The sequence below is a fragment of the Elephas maximus genome, chromosome 3 (genome assembly GCF_024166365.1).
Source record: "Elephas maximus indicus isolate mEleMax1 chromosome 3, mEleMax1 primary haplotype, whole genome shotgun sequence".
Lineage (NCBI taxonomy): Eukaryota > Metazoa > Chordata > Mammalia > Proboscidea > Elephantidae > Elephas > Elephas maximus.
This window is the reverse complement of record NC_064821.1, coordinates 209,881,332-209,898,800: the sequence shown is the minus strand read 5'-3', so window position 1 is coordinate 209,898,800 and position 17,469 is coordinate 209,881,332.

Below are 17,469 nucleotides of genomic sequence, written 5' to 3'. Positions count from 1 at the left end.
TGAGATTTCATCTCACATATTTTGAACATGTTACCAGAAGGAACCGGTACCTGGAGAAGTACATCATGCTTGGTAAAGCAGAGGGTCAGTGAAGACAAGGAACACCCTCAGCGAAATGAATGGACACAGTCAGTGGCTATAACAATGGGCTCAAACATAGCAATGATTGTGAGGATGGTGCAGGACCCGGGAAGGCAGCGTTTTGTTCTGTTATACGTAGGGTTGCTACGAGTTGGAACCGACTCAACAGCATCTAACAATAAGAAATTCTCTAAGTCCATCTGAGTGGCAATGGCAGTCCCTGTTCTGCCACTTGGGCATGGCAGCCCTACGCCCTCAGCTTTCAGCAGCAGATCTGGCCCCATCCCCCTGGCACTTGTGAATGGCATTCCCACACTCTGGAATCAAGTTGGTGAAGTTCTGACTCTTTGAAACCTAGGAGGCTGTGGCCCCACCCTTTGAGACCTAGCAGGCCATGGTTCCACAATTTGAGACCCCAGAGGTTGTGGTCCTACGCTTTGAGACCGAGGCAGCTCTGCTTCCTGGGCTCCTTGTCTTTTCAACTTCTGCTTCCTGGTTCCTTGGCCTCTTGGCCCCTTGGCCTTTGGCTAGCCTGGCATCTGCCCTGCTCAGGCAAGTGTTCCAAAGCTCTTTAGCTTAAATGCCTGGAGGCACCCTACTCTGCCAGTAAACCTAGGCCTAAAGGCACTCAGCTCTTTTGCTCCATGAGAGCTCTGGAGCCTAGCTCTGCCAACAAGTGCCCAGAGGCCTGGGCAGGAACTCTGCCAGGAAGCCTTCTACCCAAAGGCTCTCAGCTGTCTTCCTCCATGGGTCAGCTCCTATGCCATCTTGGGTCAGTCTCCTGGTTCTGCTGCTGCCATTTCTCTGCTGCTGCTTCTCGCTATCTGCACTGTCTCCATTGTTACAGCTCTCCTCATTTCCTTCTGAGTCCTCACCAAAATTGTCCAAGGTCCATAATTCCACCAACAGTCTCTTTAAGGTAATCTAGGCTTTTACTGTTATGCACCATAAAACTCTTCCAGCTTCTATCCATTCACAGTTTTAAAACTGCTTTCACATTTTAGGCATCCATTAGAGCAGCACCCCACTCTCCTAGTACCAACTGCCTTAGTTATCTAGTGCTGCTGTAACAGATACACCACAAGTGGATGGCTTTTGACGGAGAGAAATTTCTTCTCTCAGTTTAGGAGGCTAGAAGTCCAAATTCAGGGTGCCAGCTCCAGGTGAAGGCTTTCTCTCTTTGTCAGCTCTGGGGGAAGGTCCTTGCCATCAATCGTCCCCTGGTGTAGGAGCTTCTCAGTGCAGGGACCCCGAGTCCAAAGGATGTGCTCCACTCCTGGCTCTTCTTGCTTGGTGGTAATGAGGTCCCTCCCCCCTCTGCTCAATTCTTTCTTTTATATCTCAAAATATATTAACTCAAGATACAACCTAATTCTGTAGATCGAGTCCTGCCTCATTAACATAACTGTCTGTAATCCTGCCTCATTAACATCATAGAAGTTAGGATTTACAACACTTAGGATAGTCATATCAGATCACAAAATGGAAGACAACCACACAACACTGGGCATCATGGCCTAGCCAAATTCATATATATTTTGGAGGGGAACACAATTCAGTCCATAACAACCTGTAGAAATGTGATATGTTCTCTGAGGTAGATGTGGGGACTTTCCCACTGTAAAGAACACCCACCATGTCATCTACCTGCAGCCTTCTCTCAGACTTCCTCCCTCTGTCTAGCTCCATCACTTGTGCAGCCACCAGCTCTTTCCTTGGGCCAAACAGTAGCCAATGCCATTTCTACTCTTTGGTTCAGTGAAATTTGTCTGCTTGTGAAGACTAACGAGGCCTAAGTAAAGAAGCTTTCTGGGTCTATTGTTCTCTTGATTTTATAAGAGAGGGAGAGATTTATGTCAGAGTCATTAGAATTTCTTTTTTTTTTCCCTTGGAGATATTAGCTGCCGGGTCCAAGACCGATAATGAATACCATGTAGTATATGTAGCATGTACCATTTCCATCACCAAAATGCACATCAAATCATACAATTTGCCTTGCCAGTACCATAATAATACCACGAGTGATGATTAAGGTTGTGTGTCTACTTGGCTGGTCCATGATCCTCAGTGGTTTGGCAATTATATGATGTAGTTTGGCAGCTTTTTAACAACGTAATCACTTCCATAATGAGATCTGATATAATGTAATCAACCCCCTGATGAGATCCGTTGCGAGCAGCCAGTCAGTTGGAAGGGATTTTCCTTGGGGATGTGGCCTGCATCCAATATAGGTGGACTTTCTGGCAAGGATTGCTGGCTTTTGCTCACTTTGAATTCTGCAGCTGGCTCCTCCGGTTCTTGGGACTTGAACTAGCAGCTTACCTGCCGTCTTATCTGTCAATCTTGGAATTTGTTGGCCTCCACAGCCTGTTAGCCTGACCCACAGACTGAGGACTTCCCAGCCTCTACAAACACGTGACCTTTTCCCTTACATAACTCTCTCTCTCTATATTTATAAGCTGCATTGGTTTTGCCTCTCTGGAGAACCCAGCCTAAGACACCTTGCATTTGTACAGCCTGCTGCTGGTGTCTTCTCAGAAGTGAGGTACAGACCCCTAAATTCAGGTTTTCCTCATACAGTATGTGGAAAATAGGATGGTGAGAAGCACAGAGACCAAGTGGAGCAGTAAATGCAGTGGATGGGATGGTTATGTCTGAGTGTAGTGTAGGCATTCTTGCTTGGAGATATTTCCCTGGTACTTCACACAGTTAGAAATATATATAGGTTAGAAATATTTTATGGGCTAGTTTCAAGCTATAAGTATTTTTTGTGGGCCACTCCCTTTCCCTACAAGACTCAGCCCTTCCTTTCATTCTTTCAGTCAGTCGGTCATAGCTTTCTATCCAGAGGAAGCTGCCAAATTGAGACAAGAGCTCCCTCCAAAAACTTGTGGGAAGGGATAGCTTGCCATCTTCCTTCCTCCTTCCCGAGTCTCACCATTCCTCTTGCATTCCCTCACCTTTTTTTAGGGATGATCATGTCAAGAGCCAAGGACAAAAGTCCTTAATTAAGATAATTGATTTCCTTCTTAAAGTACAATCTGTTTGGCTTCTTCTCTCCTCCCCCATCTCTTCCACTTGCAGTAGTTCAGTATTGGCTGGGCAAGAAGTTTGGAGTCCTCTGACCTTAGAATGTAAACTCTGTGAGGACAAAGACCTTACCTTTGTTGTTGTACCACCCCCAACCCAGCACCTCGCCCAATGCCAGGCACATTTTAGATGGTCAACAAGTATTTGTAGAATGAATGACTGAATGAATGCTGGTACCACCTGTAAGGAAGCAGTGAAAGTGACCGCAAAGGATATGTTGTACCTTTCTATCACATCAGATGAGCCACCATCTTTGTTAAGGCTAAGTGCCAGAACCCCAAGAAACAGATGGGCTGTTCAGGGCAGGAGTCAGGGGCTACCTATACAGTGGCCACTTCTGTGAATTTTCTTTCCAGCCCCTTCTTGCTCAGTCCAAAAGAGTTTCACATTTGAGTAAGGAGGAGCCTTTCTTTACTGTTAGCTTTGAGGGAACTGGAAATTTTGTTTGTGGGAGAAGTGGTTTAGCAACTTGGGGGCTCTCTGGGAACCATTATGCAATGCAATGGTGTTTTGGGCAACTTTATGGGAGACGTGTTTGAGTGGGTGGTGGAGGGCAGTGATGGAGCCTGACAAGGAGGGGACAGTCTAATGCAGATTTCTGTTCTTGTGAAGCTTTGCTTAGCATTGAAAATTACTTCACTGAGGTGGGAGACTGACCTCAGCCCTGGAGAGGCTGCCATCTTACTCTTCAGCTTATTTTTAGATGTATGATCTCACTGGACTCTCAGGTCCAGAGGAGCTCCTGCCCCCTCCACCCAATTTAAGCCTTCTTGACAGTTCAAGAGAGGGGTGCCAGGTAAAGACTCCAAAGAGCTCCCCCATCTCTTCCTGAAGGATTCCAACTCCACTGCTACCTATGCCCTGAGGGAATTGGGAATTTTGATTATAGGAAAAGTGCTTCTGGAATTTGGGAGCTTTATAAAAAAAAATTTTTTTTTTTTTTTTTTTTACTGAAGCTACTTGGATATTTGCTGTTTGAAATATCAGGAAACCCTTGAATCTCTCTCCTAGTTTAAGAAATAAAATTAAGAAACAAACTTATTAAGGGAATTCAATGAAAAAAAAATTTTTTTTTTTTAAACCACAGGGTATTTTCTTTTTTTAATTTTCTGGTCAAGCGGTGCCCCCTGGTGGACAACACTGATATTATCACCCAGAATGCTTGTTGGCTAGGCTGTGCTTTGACTGGCTGAGAAAGCCAGCACCAAGGGGACTCCAAGACAATTCCATGAATTTACAGCTAAGGGCACGAATGCAATTTATGAAAGAATCTAGGTTTTGGAGTCAGAAGACCTGGTCTGAGTCCCAGCTCACTGCTTACCACATGTGTGACCTTGCACAAATTATGTTAATCTGACCCTCAGTTTTATTAGCTACAAAATGGAGAAATGCAAAAATAACTGTTTCTCTACCCCTGGGTTAGTGTGAGGATGGTATGTGCTCATGTAAGGAAAAGCATTTTGTTAATTGTAGAACACTTACAACATTACATTGTTACACAAAGCAAGCCGTGAGGTAGTATAACCGAACGGTTTTAATCTAGGCTCTGAAGTTACTTTCCCAGGATCCTTGAGTCGAAACATTGTAAAGGAAGAGATCATGAAAACTTGCTTCTCAAGTGAGCCAAAGGTAGCGATGCACAGGGACGGAATTATAATAAATTAAAGGGATGTATTGGTTTTCCATTGCTCTGTAACAAATTACTCCAGAATGTAGTAGATTAAAAAACAGCAAAAATTTATTGTCCCCCAGTTTCTGTGGGTCAGGAATCTGGAGCAGCTTAGCTGTGAGGTCCTGGCTCAGAGTCTCGCATGAAGCTGCAGTCACCTGAAGGTTTGACTGGGACTGGAGGGTCTGCTTCCAAGATGCTCACTCACATGGCTGTTGGAAGGGGGCCTCAGTTCCTTACTATGTGGACCTCTCCATAGGTCTGCTTGAATATTTTCATCATATAGCATCTGGCTTCTCCAAGAGCTAGTGATCCAAAAGGCAGGAAGGCAAAAGCCAGGATGTCTTTTCTCACTCAGCCTCTGAAGGCACGCACTGTTCCATAGTACCCTCTTGGTCACCTGGGTCAACCCTATTCAGTGTGGGTGGACGGGTGTGCGCGGGATGGGGCGGGGAACTACAGAAAGGCATGGACATCGGGAAGTGTGAGGACCATCGAGGCCCTCCTGGAGGGTGGCTACCAGGAGGAGGTGTCTCCTTCAAGCAGGAAGGGCCATTCCACTAAAACATAGCTGTGTTCTGGACAAACTACAGCACACATGATGTCTAAATAAACATTTTGTTTTTTAAATTCCTAGAAATTTAGGAGACACTCCAAGTACCAAACGACAAAACAAATGAATAAAGAAACAACAAGCAACGTAGACAGGGAGCAGAGAGCAGTGACCGTTGGACAATAGGACCCATGAGGAAAGTGCTGTTCCAGCCCCAGCAAAGTGGGAAAACTCAGGGGTCAAAGTGGCCCTGGACTGATAACACTGCTAAGATCCTGGCAAAAGCAAGCACAGAACTTTTGCCCCCTTTTGTACTGAAATTTTCATAATTATTATTATTGATTTGTAGGAGTTCCTTATATAATCTGGATACTAATACTTTATTGTTTATTAATAGGGTAAACACATATAATTTTTTGCTAAAGCAGATACTTTTGGAAAGAAAGCAGTTGATAACAGTATCTCATAACATAACTGGGATTGTAGTAGGCATATGAGGATGAATGGTTACCTAGTGATACGAGTGGCACATATTGTCTCACAGTCTATGTCTTCCAATTTTCCCTTTCTTTATGGTATCTTTTTTTTTTAAATAATTTTTATTGTGCTTTAAGTGAAAGTTTACAAATCAAGCCAGTCTCTCACACAAAGACCCATATACATCTTGCTACATACTCCCAATTATTCTCCCCCTAATGAGACAGTCTGCTCTCTCCCTCCACTCTCTCTTTTCGTGTCCATTTTGCCAGCTTCTAACCCCCTCCACCCTCTCATCTTCCCTCCAGGCAGGAGATGCCAACATAGTCTCAAGTGTCCACCTGATCCAAGAAGCTCACTCCTCACCAGCATCCCTCTCCAACCCACTGTCCAGTCCAATCCCTGTCTGAAGAGTTGGCTTTGGGAATGGTTCCTGTCCTGGGGCAACAGAAGGTTTGGGGGCCATGACCACCGGGGTCCTTCCAGTCTCAGTCAGATCATTAAGTCTGGTCTTTTTAGGAGAATTTGGGGTCTGCATCCCACTGCTGTCCTGCTCCCTCAGGGGTTCTCTGTTGTGTTCCCTGTCAGGGCAGTCATCGGTTGTAGCTGGGCACCATCTAGTTCTTCTGGTCTCAGGATGGTGTAGTCTCTGGTTCATGTGGCCCTTTCTGTCTCTTGGGCTCATAATCGCCTTGTGTCCTTGGTGTTCTTCATTCTCCTTTGATCCAGGTGGGTTGAGACCAATTGATGCATCTTAGATGGCTGCTTGCTAGCGTTTAAGACCCCAGGCGCCACTCTTCAAAGTAGGATGCAGAATGTTTTGTTAATAGATTTTATTATGCCATTTGACTTAGATGTCCCCTGAAACCATGTTGCCCAGACCCCTGCCCCTGCTGTGCTGGCCTTCGAAGCATTCAGTTTATTCAGGAAACTTATTTGCTTCTGGTTTAGTCCAATTGTGCTGACTTCCCCTGTATTGTGTGCTGTCTTTCCCTTCACCTAAAGTAGTTCTTATCTACCATCTAATTAGTGAATGCCCCCTTCCACCCTCACTCCCTCCCTCCCTCCTCCCTCTCATAACCATGAAAGAATGTTTTCTTCTCAGTTTAAACTATTTCTCAAGTTCTTATAATAGTGGTCTTATACGATATTTGTCCTTTTGCAACTGACTAATTTCACTCAGCATAATGCCTTCCAGGTTCTTCCATGTTATGAAATGTTTCACAGATTCCTCACTGTTCTTTATCGATGCGTAGTATTCCATTGTGTGAATATACCATAATTTATTTATCCATTCACCCATTTATGGGCACCTTGGTTGCTTCCATCTTTTTGCTATTGTAAATAGTGCTGCAATAAACATGGGTGTGCATATATCTATTTGTGTAAAGACTCTTATTTCTCTAGGATATATTCCAAGAAGTGGGATTGCTGGATCTTATGGTAGTTCTATTTCTAGCTTTTTAAGGAAGCGCCAAATGGATTTCCAAAGTGGTTGTACCATTTTACATTCCCACCAGCAGCGTAGAAGTGTTCCAATCTCTCCACAGCCTCTCCAACATTTACTGTTTTGTGTTTTTTGGATTAATGCCAGCCTTGTTGGAGCGGGATGAAACCTCATTGTAGTTTTGATCTGCATTTCTCTAATGGCTAATGATCGTGAACATTTCCTCATATATCTGTTAGCTACCTGAATGTCTTCTTTAGTGAAGTGTCTGTTCATATCTTTTGCTCACTTTTTAATTGGGTTATTTGTCTTCTTGCAGTTGAGTTTTTGCAGTATCATGTAGATTTTAGAGATCAGGCGCTGATCAGAAATGTCATAGCTAAAAACTTTTTCCCAGTCTGTAGGTAGTCTTTTTACTCTTTTGGTGAAGTCTTTGGATGAGCATAGGTGTTTGATTTTTAGGAGCTCCCAGTTATCTAGTTTTTCTTCTACATTCCTTGTAATGTTTTGTATACTATTTATGCCATGTATTAGGGCTCCTAACATTGCCCCTATTTTTTCTTCAATGATCTTTATCGTTTTAGATTTTATATTTATGTCTTTGATTCATTTTGAGTTAGTTTTTGTGCATGGCGTGAGGTATGGGTCTAGTTTCATTTTTTTTGCAGATGGATATCCAGTTATGCCCTCACTGTTTGTTAAAAAGGCTGTCTTTTCCCCATTTAACTGTTTTGGGGCCTTTTTCAAATATCAACTGTTCATATGTGGATGGATTTATGTCTAGATGCTCAATTCTGTTACATTGGTCCATGTATCTGTTGTTGTACCAGTACCAGACTGTTTTGACTACTGTGGTGGTATGATAGTTTCTAAAATCAGGTAACGTAAGGCCTCCCACTTTGTTCTTCTTTTTCAGTAATGCCTTATTTATCCGGGGCCTCTTTCCCTTCCATATGAAATTGGTGATTTGTTTCTCCATCTCATTTAAGACTATCCTTGGGATTTGGATCGGAATTGCGTTAAATGTATAGATCGCTTTTGGTAGAAAAGACATTTTTATAACATTAAGTCTTCCTATCCATGAGCAAGGTACGTTCTTCCACTTATGTAAGTCTCTTTTGGTTTCTTGCAGAAATGTACTGTAGTTTTCTTTGTATAAGTCTTTCACATCTCTGGTAAGATTTATTCCTAAGTATTTTATCTTCTTGGGGGCTTCTGTAAATGGCATTGATTTGGTGATTTCCTCTTCGACGTTCTTTTTGTTGGTGTGGAGGAATCCAACTGATTTTTTATGTTTATCTTATATCCCGATACTCTGCTGAACTCTTCTATTAGTTTCAGTAGTTTTCTGGAGGATTCCTTAGGGTTTTCTGTGTATAAGATCATGTCATCTGCAAATAGAGATACTTTTACTTCTTCCTTGCCAACCTGGATGCCCTTTATTTCTTTATCTAGCCTAATTGCTCTGGCTAGGACTTCCAGCACAATGTTGAATAAGAGTGGTGATAAAGGGCATCCTTGTCTGGTTCCCGATCTCAGTGGGAATGTTTTCAGGCTCTCTCCATTTAGGGTGATGTTGGCTGTTGGCTTTGTATAAATGCCCTTTATTATATTCAGAAATTTTCCTTCTATTCCTATTTTGCTGAGAGTTTTTATCATGAATGAGTGTTGAACTTTGTCAAATGCCTTTTCTGAATCGATTGATAAAATCATGTGATTCTTGTCTTTTTTTTTTATGTGGTGGATTACATTAATTGTTTTTCTAATGTTGAACCATCCCTGTATACCTGGTATGAATCCCGCTTAGTCATGGTGAATTATTTTTTTGATATGTGGTTGAATTCTATTGGCTAGAATTTTGTTGAGGTTTTTTGCATCTACATTCGTGAGGGATATAGGTCTGTAATTTTCTTTTCTTGTGGTGTCTTTACCTGGTTTTGGTATCAGGGATATGGTGGCTTCATAGAATGAGTTTGGTAGTATTCCATCCTTTTCTATGCTCTGAAATACCTTTAGTAGTAGTGGTGTTAACTCTTCTCTGAAAGTTTGGCAGAACTCTGCAGTGAAGCCGTCCGGACCAGGGCTTTTTTTTGTTGGGAGTTTTTTGATTACCTTTTCAATCTCTTCTTTTGTTATGGGTCTATTTAGTTGTTCTACCTCTGTTTGTGTTAGTTTAAGTAGGTTGTGTGTTTCTAGGAATCCATCCATTTCTTCTAGGTTTTCAAATTTGTTTTAGTTTTTCATAGTAATCTGATATGGTTCTTTTAATTTCAGTTGGGTCTGTTGTAATATCACCCATCTCATTTCTTATTCGGGTTATTTGCTTCCTCTCCTGTTTTTCTTTTGTCAGATTGGCCAGTGGTTTATCAGTTTTGTTGATTCTTTCAAAAAACCAGCTTTTGGTCTTGTTAATTCTTTCAATTGTTTTTCTGTTTTCTACTTCATTTAGTTCAGCTCAAACGTTTATTATTTGTTTTCTTCTGGTGCCTGTGGGTTTCTTTTGTTGCTCTCTTTCTATTTGTGCAAGTTGTAGGGATAGTTCTTTGAGTTTGGCCCTTTCTTCTTTTTGGATGTGTGCATTTATTGATATAAATTGGCCTCTGAGCACCGCTTTTGCTGTGTCCCAAAGGATCTGATACGAAGTGTTTTCATTCTCATTGGATTCTATGAATTTCTTTATTCCATCCTTAATGTCTTCTATACTCCAGTCTTTTTTGAGCAGGGTATTTTTCAGTTTCCAAGTGTTTGATTTCTTTTCCCTGCTTTTCCTGTTATTGATTTCCACTTTTATGGCCTTATGGTCAGAGAAGATGCTTCGTAATATTTCAATGTTTTGGATTCTGCTAAGGCTTGCTTTATGACCTAATATGTGGTCTATTCTAGAGAATGCTCCATGTGCACTAGAAAAGAAAGTATAGTTGGTTGCTGTTGGGTGGAGTGTTCTGTATATGTCTACGAGGTCAAGTTGGTTGATTGTGGCATTTAGATCTTCTGTGTCTTTATTTTGGTGTCTTCATTGAGCTTCTTTCTGGATGTCCTGTCCTTCACCGAAAGTGGTGTGTTGAAGTCTCCTACGATTATTGTGGAGCTGCCTATCTCACTTTTCAGTGCGGATAGAGTTTGTTTTATGTATCTTGCAGCCCTGTCATTGGGTGCATAAATATTTAATATGGTTATATCTTCTTGGTGTACTGTCCCTTTAATCATTATATAGTGTCCTTCCTTACCTTTTCTGATGGATTTAACTTTAAAGTCTATTTTATCAGGAATTAATATTGCCACTCCTGCTCTTTTTTGATTGTTGTTAGCTTGATATATTTTTTTTTCCATCCTTTGAGTTTTAGTTTGTTTGTGTCTCTAAGTCTAAGGTGTGTCTCTTGTAGGCAGCATATAGACGGATCTTGTTGTTTAATCCTTTCTGCCACTCTCTGTCACTTTATTCGTGCATTAAGTCCATTTACATTCAGGGTAATTACAGATTTAGTGCTATCATTTTGATGCCTTTTTTTGTATGTTGACAGTTTCTTTTTTCCCCACTCGATTTTATGTGCTGAGTAGATTTTCTTTATATATTGTCCTTTCCTCATATTTGTTGTTGATTTTGTTTCTGCTGAGTCTATATTTTTCCCTTGTATTTTATTTTGGTGAGTAGGATGGTTTGTCTCCTTTGTGGTTACCTTTTTATTTACCCCTATTTTTCTAAATTTAAAACTAACTTTTGTTTCTTTGTATCGCCATATCTTCCTCTCCATATGGAAGGTGTATGATTACATTTCTTAGTCCCTCTTTATTATTTTAATGTTGTCTTCTTTTATATAATAACATCACCGTTACCCTGTGTTGTGCTTTTTTTTTTTTTTAATCTTGCTTTGTTTTTTTTTAGTTTCCCTGTCTGGGTTGGCTTCTGGTTGCTCTGCCCAGTGTTCTAGTCTTAGGTTGATCCCTGATATTATTGATTTTCTAACCAAAGAACTCCCTTTAGTATTTCTTGTACTTCTGGTTTGATTTTTATGAATTCCCTCAACTTGTGTTTATCTGGAAATGTCTTAATTTCACCTTCATATTTAAGAGAGAGTTTTGATGGATATATGATTCTTGGCAGGCAATTTTTTTCCTTCAGTTTTTTAAATATGTCATTGCATTGCCTTCTTGCCTGCGTGGTTTCTGCCAAATAGTCCGAGCTTGTTCTTATTGGATCTCCTTTGTAGGTGACTTTTCTTTTGTCCCTCGCTGCTCTTATAATTCTCTTCTTTATCTTTGGTTTTGGCAAGCTTGATTATAATATGTCTCTGTGACTTTCTTTTAAGACTTACCTTATGTAGAGTTCGATGAGCATCTTGAATAGATATCTTCTCACCTTTCACAATATCAGGGAAGTTTTCTGCCAACAAATCTTCAACAATTTTCTCTATATTTTCTGTTATCCCTCCCTGTTCTGGTACTCCAATCACTCATAGGTTATTTCTCTTGATAGAGTCCCACATGATTCTTAAGGTTTCTTCATTTTTTAAAATTCTGTTATCTGATTTTCCTTCAAATATATTAGTGCCAAGTGATTTATCTTTGCGTTCAGAAATTCTAGCTTCTACTTGCTCCAATTCTGCTCCTCTGACTTTCTACTGAGTTATCTAATTCTGTAATTTTATTGTTAATCTTCTGAATTTCTGATTGCTGTCTGTCTATGGATTTTTTCAGCTTATTAAACTTTTCATTATGTTCCTGAATAATCTTTCTAATTTCTTCAGTTGCTTTATCAGTGTGTTTCTTGGCTTTTTCTGCATATTGTCTCATTTCCTTCCTGATGTCTTGAAGGGTTCTGTATATTAAACTTTCGTATTCTGCATCTGGTAATTCAGGGAATGCACTTTCATCTAAAAGATCCCTGGATTCTTTGTTTTGAGAGCCTGTTGAGGTGATCATGGTCTGTTTCTTTATGTGGCTTGATATTGACTGTTGTCTCTGAGCCATCTATAAGTTATTGTCTTAGTTTATGCTTGCTTACTGTGTCATAGCTGCTTGCTTTGTTTTGTTTTGGTATACCTCTATGGGTTGCTTGAGTGAGCTAGCTTGATTATTTTCACTTTTGGAGCTCTGGTGTCCTGTCCCCTGCTGGCCAGAGCTGTTATCAGGTGTATCAGTCTAGGAGTCCACTCAGTTTTCTTGTATGAATTCAGCTTAGGTTTCCAGGTAGCTGATATCAAGTGTGTGGTACAGGCTCTGCCCTACACTCTTAGAGGTGTGGGGGTGATTGGCATATACACCGGTATCTGATTGCAGCAGGGGGTCATGCTCTGAACAAGGCAAGGGGCTGAGAACCAACCTCCAAGTGTCTCTGAGGAAAATGCATCTCTCTTCCCTAGACTGTGCTCGTGGGTGGGTTCTGCAGAGGGACCATGGGCACCCAAAGTTTTTGGTTGTAAGGACTGGGAGGTACCAGTTATATCTGGACCCCTGTCACGGGTGGCTGGGTGACCTGCGTGGAGCTACCAGTCCTTAGGTCCCTGTTGTGGGTAGGTGAGGACCTTGTTTAATAGGCAAAGCAATGTGAAACATCAAACACCCACTTCTCCACTGCACAGCTGAAATGGTTGGAGTTTGCCAACAAGGACCTATTCTCCCAAAATAGGCCCACACAGGTCCATGCAGAAGGGAAAGTTGCTCAAGGTCCACGGATGGTTTATGCCTGGGCAGAAGCCGCTTCTGTCCTGAGCTCCCCCGGTTAATGGAGCTAGCAGATTATCTTTTCCCCCTAGTTGCAAATTTTTTCCTTCCCCAAGGCTGGGAGGATGGCTCTAGGTGCTCACCAGGGTCTATCTCAGGCCCAGGGATTCAGCCGCTGAAGCTGGCTTGGGGGTGGGTGGGGCAAAGTAACAGACACACAAGTACTTAGATTTTGCCGAGAGCACCGTTCTCCTCAGGTTCCAGACGTGTGAGTGGGCTGCGTGGCTGGCTGCTTCTCCCTGAGGAAACTGTGGCCAAACACTTGTACCAGCCCGCCGCTGCCCCTGCTCCAGGAATGGTGCCTGAGGGCTCCCCACGGTTCAGGTCCTGCCACTTCTCAATGGCTTCTTCCTCCCCCTACCCCTCAGTTGTTGTCTAAGCTTGTGTTTGATGCTCAGGGCTCCCAGGTTGTCACAAATAGACTCGTTTCACTTATTTTTTTGGTCTTTGTTGTAAAAAGGGCTGGAGGGAAGCATCTGTCTATTCCTCCATCTTGGCTCCGCCTCCCTATGGTATCTTTTTAATGAACAAAATTCTTAATTTTTTTTCATAGCCAGGGGAAATGTTTTCCCCTAACCTTTCTAATAATCAGAATAAATCACTGACACATCAAATGAAATATTACTTTACTTATCTGAAAATGACTTTTATTCTCACAAATATATATATATATATATATATATATATATATATATATAGACTTCACATAAAGGTAACCCGTTCAGATCCATTGCAGTCGAGTCAATTCCAACTCATAGCAACCCTATAGGACGGAGCTGAACTTCCCTATAGCATTTCCAAGGAGCACCTGGTGGATTTGAACTGCTGACCTTTGGTTAACAGCTGTAGCTCTTAACCACTATCTATATCCCATATAGATAGTTCCTAAAAGAGCATAATGCTCAAGGCAGATGTTTCTTACTAGTTAAGCTAAACTATTGTTAGATTTGAGGAAGACTTCAGGTAATATTTTTGGTTTAAGGTTTAAAGATTATCACAGGGCTCCAGTAAGTCTGAAATCTATGAGAATTTGAAATTCCGCTCTATATTCCCACCCTCCCCCCTTTTTAATCTGGAATCTTCTATAGAATCTTTGATCAAAATATTCAGTAATGGTAGCTGGGCGCCACCCTGTTCTGGTCTCATGACAAAGGAGACAGTTGTCATAGAGGCAATTAGCCACATACTCCATTTCCTCCTTCTATTCCTAACTCTTCTTCCTCTGTTGCTCCAGAAGAATAGAGAACAATTGTGCCTTGGATGACCACTTGCAAGCTTTTAAGACCCCATACACTATGCAATAAACTAAGAGGCAGAACAGAAGCACTAAACATGTTCATGTATCTTCCAGATTTTTTTTTTTATCTGTGCTGATTTCTAACTTCACTCTGTTGTGATCGAGAAAATACTCTGTATGATTTCAGTCTTTTAAAATTTATCAAGACTTGCTTTGTGACCTGATATGTGGTCTATCTTGAAGAAAGATCTATGTGCACTGAAATAGATATATATAGTGCTGCCTTTGGTTTTTTTGGGTGGGGTCCTCTTTTTCCTTGTTGATCTCCTAGATGTTGTGCCCAATATTGAAAGTGGAATACTGAAGTCTCCAACTGTTATTGCAATACTATCTATTTTCCCCTTCAATCCTATCAGTGTTTGCTTTATATATTTAGGTGCCCTGATATTGGGTGCATATATATTTATGATTGTTAAATCTTCTTGATTAATTCACCCTTTTATCACTATATAATGTCCATCTCTATCTCTTCTGACAGATTCTGTCTTAAAGTCTACTTGGTCTGATATTAAGATTGCCACCCCAGCTCCCTTTTTGTTATGTTGATGGAGTATTTTTTTTCCATACTTTCAACCTATTTGTTTCCTTGGGTTTAAGGCGTATCTCTTGGAAACAACACATAGTTCAATTATTATTATTTTTTTTAATCCATTCTGCCACTCTCTGCCTTTTGATTGGAGCATTTAGTTTATTTACATTCACTGTAATTACTGAGAAGTAACTGACTGACCACTTACCAATGGCTGACTTCTGCCCGTTTGGTATTTTTTTTTTTTTTTTTTTTTTGTGTGTGTGTGTCTTAAGCCTTCCTTGAAATCCTGGTGGCATTGTGATTAAAAGCTACAGCTGCTAACCAAAAGGTAAGCAGTTCAAATCCACCAGGCACTCTTGGAAACTCTATGGGGCAGTTCTACTCTGTCCTGTAGGGCTGCTATGAGTCAGAATCAACTTGATGGTAATGAGTTAAACTTTCCTTGTCTTTTTCCTTCACTACTGCTTGCTTTTGTGTTTTGTTGATTTATTGTAGTGAGCCATTTTGTTTCCCTTCTCCTTTCCTTTTGTGTTTATTAATTTTTTAAGATTTATTTATATATATTTTTAGTGGTTATATTACATTTAACAGCTTGCAATTATAACATCATAGGATAAGTTGGATATTGATGTTTATCCATTCCATTTCATTTTTGATGATTTCCAATTTTCCTAAATTCATACTTCACACATTCCAGGTTCCGATTATTAATGGATGTCTGCAGCTGTTTCTTCTCATTTTGAGTCGTGCCGCCTCAGCAAATGAAGGTCCCAAAAGCTTTACTCCATCCACGTCATTAAGGTCAACTCTACATTGAGGTGATATGCTAGGCACTAGTGAGCTGAAATGGACTTGTATTGGTCATTTTGAATTGGACAATCATATAGTCTACTATGCCGGGAATGACAACTTGAAGAGGAATGGTGTTGCATTCATTGTCAAAAACAACATTTCAAGATCTATCTTGAAGTATAACACTGTCAGTGATAGGATAATATCCATACTCCTAAAAGGAAAGCCAGTTAATACGACTATTATTCAAATTTATGCATCAACCACTAGGTCCAAAGATGAAGAAATTGAAGATTTTTATCAGTCTGAAATTGATCGGACATGCAATCAGGATGCATTGATAATTACTGGCGATTGGAATGCAAAAGTTGGAAACAAAGAAGAAGGATTGGTAGTTGGAAAATATGGCCTTGGTGATAGAAAAAATGCTGCTGATCAAATGATAGAATTTTGCAAGACCAATGACTCCTTCATTGCAAATACTTTTTTTCACCAACATAAATGGTGACCATAGACAGGGACCTCACCAGACGGAACATACAGAAATCAAATCAACTGCATATATAGAAAGAGATGACAACAAAGCTCAATATCATCAGTCAGAATAAGGTGAGGGGCCAACTGTGGGACAGACCATCAATTGCTCATATGCAAGTTCAAGCTGAAACTAAAGATAATCAGAACAAGTCCACGAGAGCCAAAATATGACCTTGAGTTTATCACACCTTAATTTAGAGACCATCTCAAGAACAGATTTGACCCGTTGAACACTAACGACCGAAAACCAGATGAGTTGTGGAATGACATCAGGGACATCATACCTGAAGAAAGCAAGAGGTCATTTAAAAGACAGAAAAGAAAGAAAAGAACAAGATGGATGTCAGAGGAGACTCTGAAACTTGCTCTCGAACGTTGAGCAGCTAAAGCAAAAGGAAGAATTGATGAAATAAAAGAACTGAACAGAAGATTTCAAAGGGTGGCTTCTTTTTGGTATAATGCCTCTGTATATTCCTTCCATCTTCATTTGATGCTTCCTGTATCGTTTAATATTTTCCCCCATAGAATCCTTCAATATTGCAACTTGAGGCTTGAATTTTTTCTTCAGTTCTTTCAGCCTGAGAAACTCCAAGCATGTTCTTCCCTTTTGGTTTTCTATCTACAACTCTTCACACATGTCATTATAATACTTTATTTTGTCTTTTATTTTCACCCTTATTTTTGAAGAGCAGTTTTGCTGGATGTAGTATTCTTCTTGGCTGACAGTTTTTTTCTTTCCGTACTTTAAATATATTGTTCCATTGGATTCTGATCTCCAATATTTCTGAGGAAAATCAACACTTAATCTTATCGGGGATCCTTTGTATGGGACTGTTAGTTTGTTTCTCTCTGCTTTCAGGACTCTCTCTTTATCTTTACATTTTGAAAGCCTAACTATGATGTGTCTTGATATAAATCTCTTTGGGTTTATCCTGTTTGTGGTTCTTTGATTTGTAGATTTATGCTCTTCATCAGATATGGGAAATTTTTCTGTTATTTCTTTATATATCCTTTCTGTCCCTTTCTCTCTCTCATTTCTTTCTGGAGTTCCCATGAATGATGCATATATTAGATCTCTCTTGTTGTCACATATTTTCATTAAACTGTACTTAGCCTTTTTAAGCCTCCATTTTTGTTGCTCTTCAGCCTCTGTAATTTTGACTACCCTCTAATTTGCTGATTGTTTCTTCTGCCTGATTAAATGTGTTGATAAGTCCTTCTATTGTGTTTGTCATTTTAGTTATTGTCCCTTTCAGTTGCAATACCTGTTTTT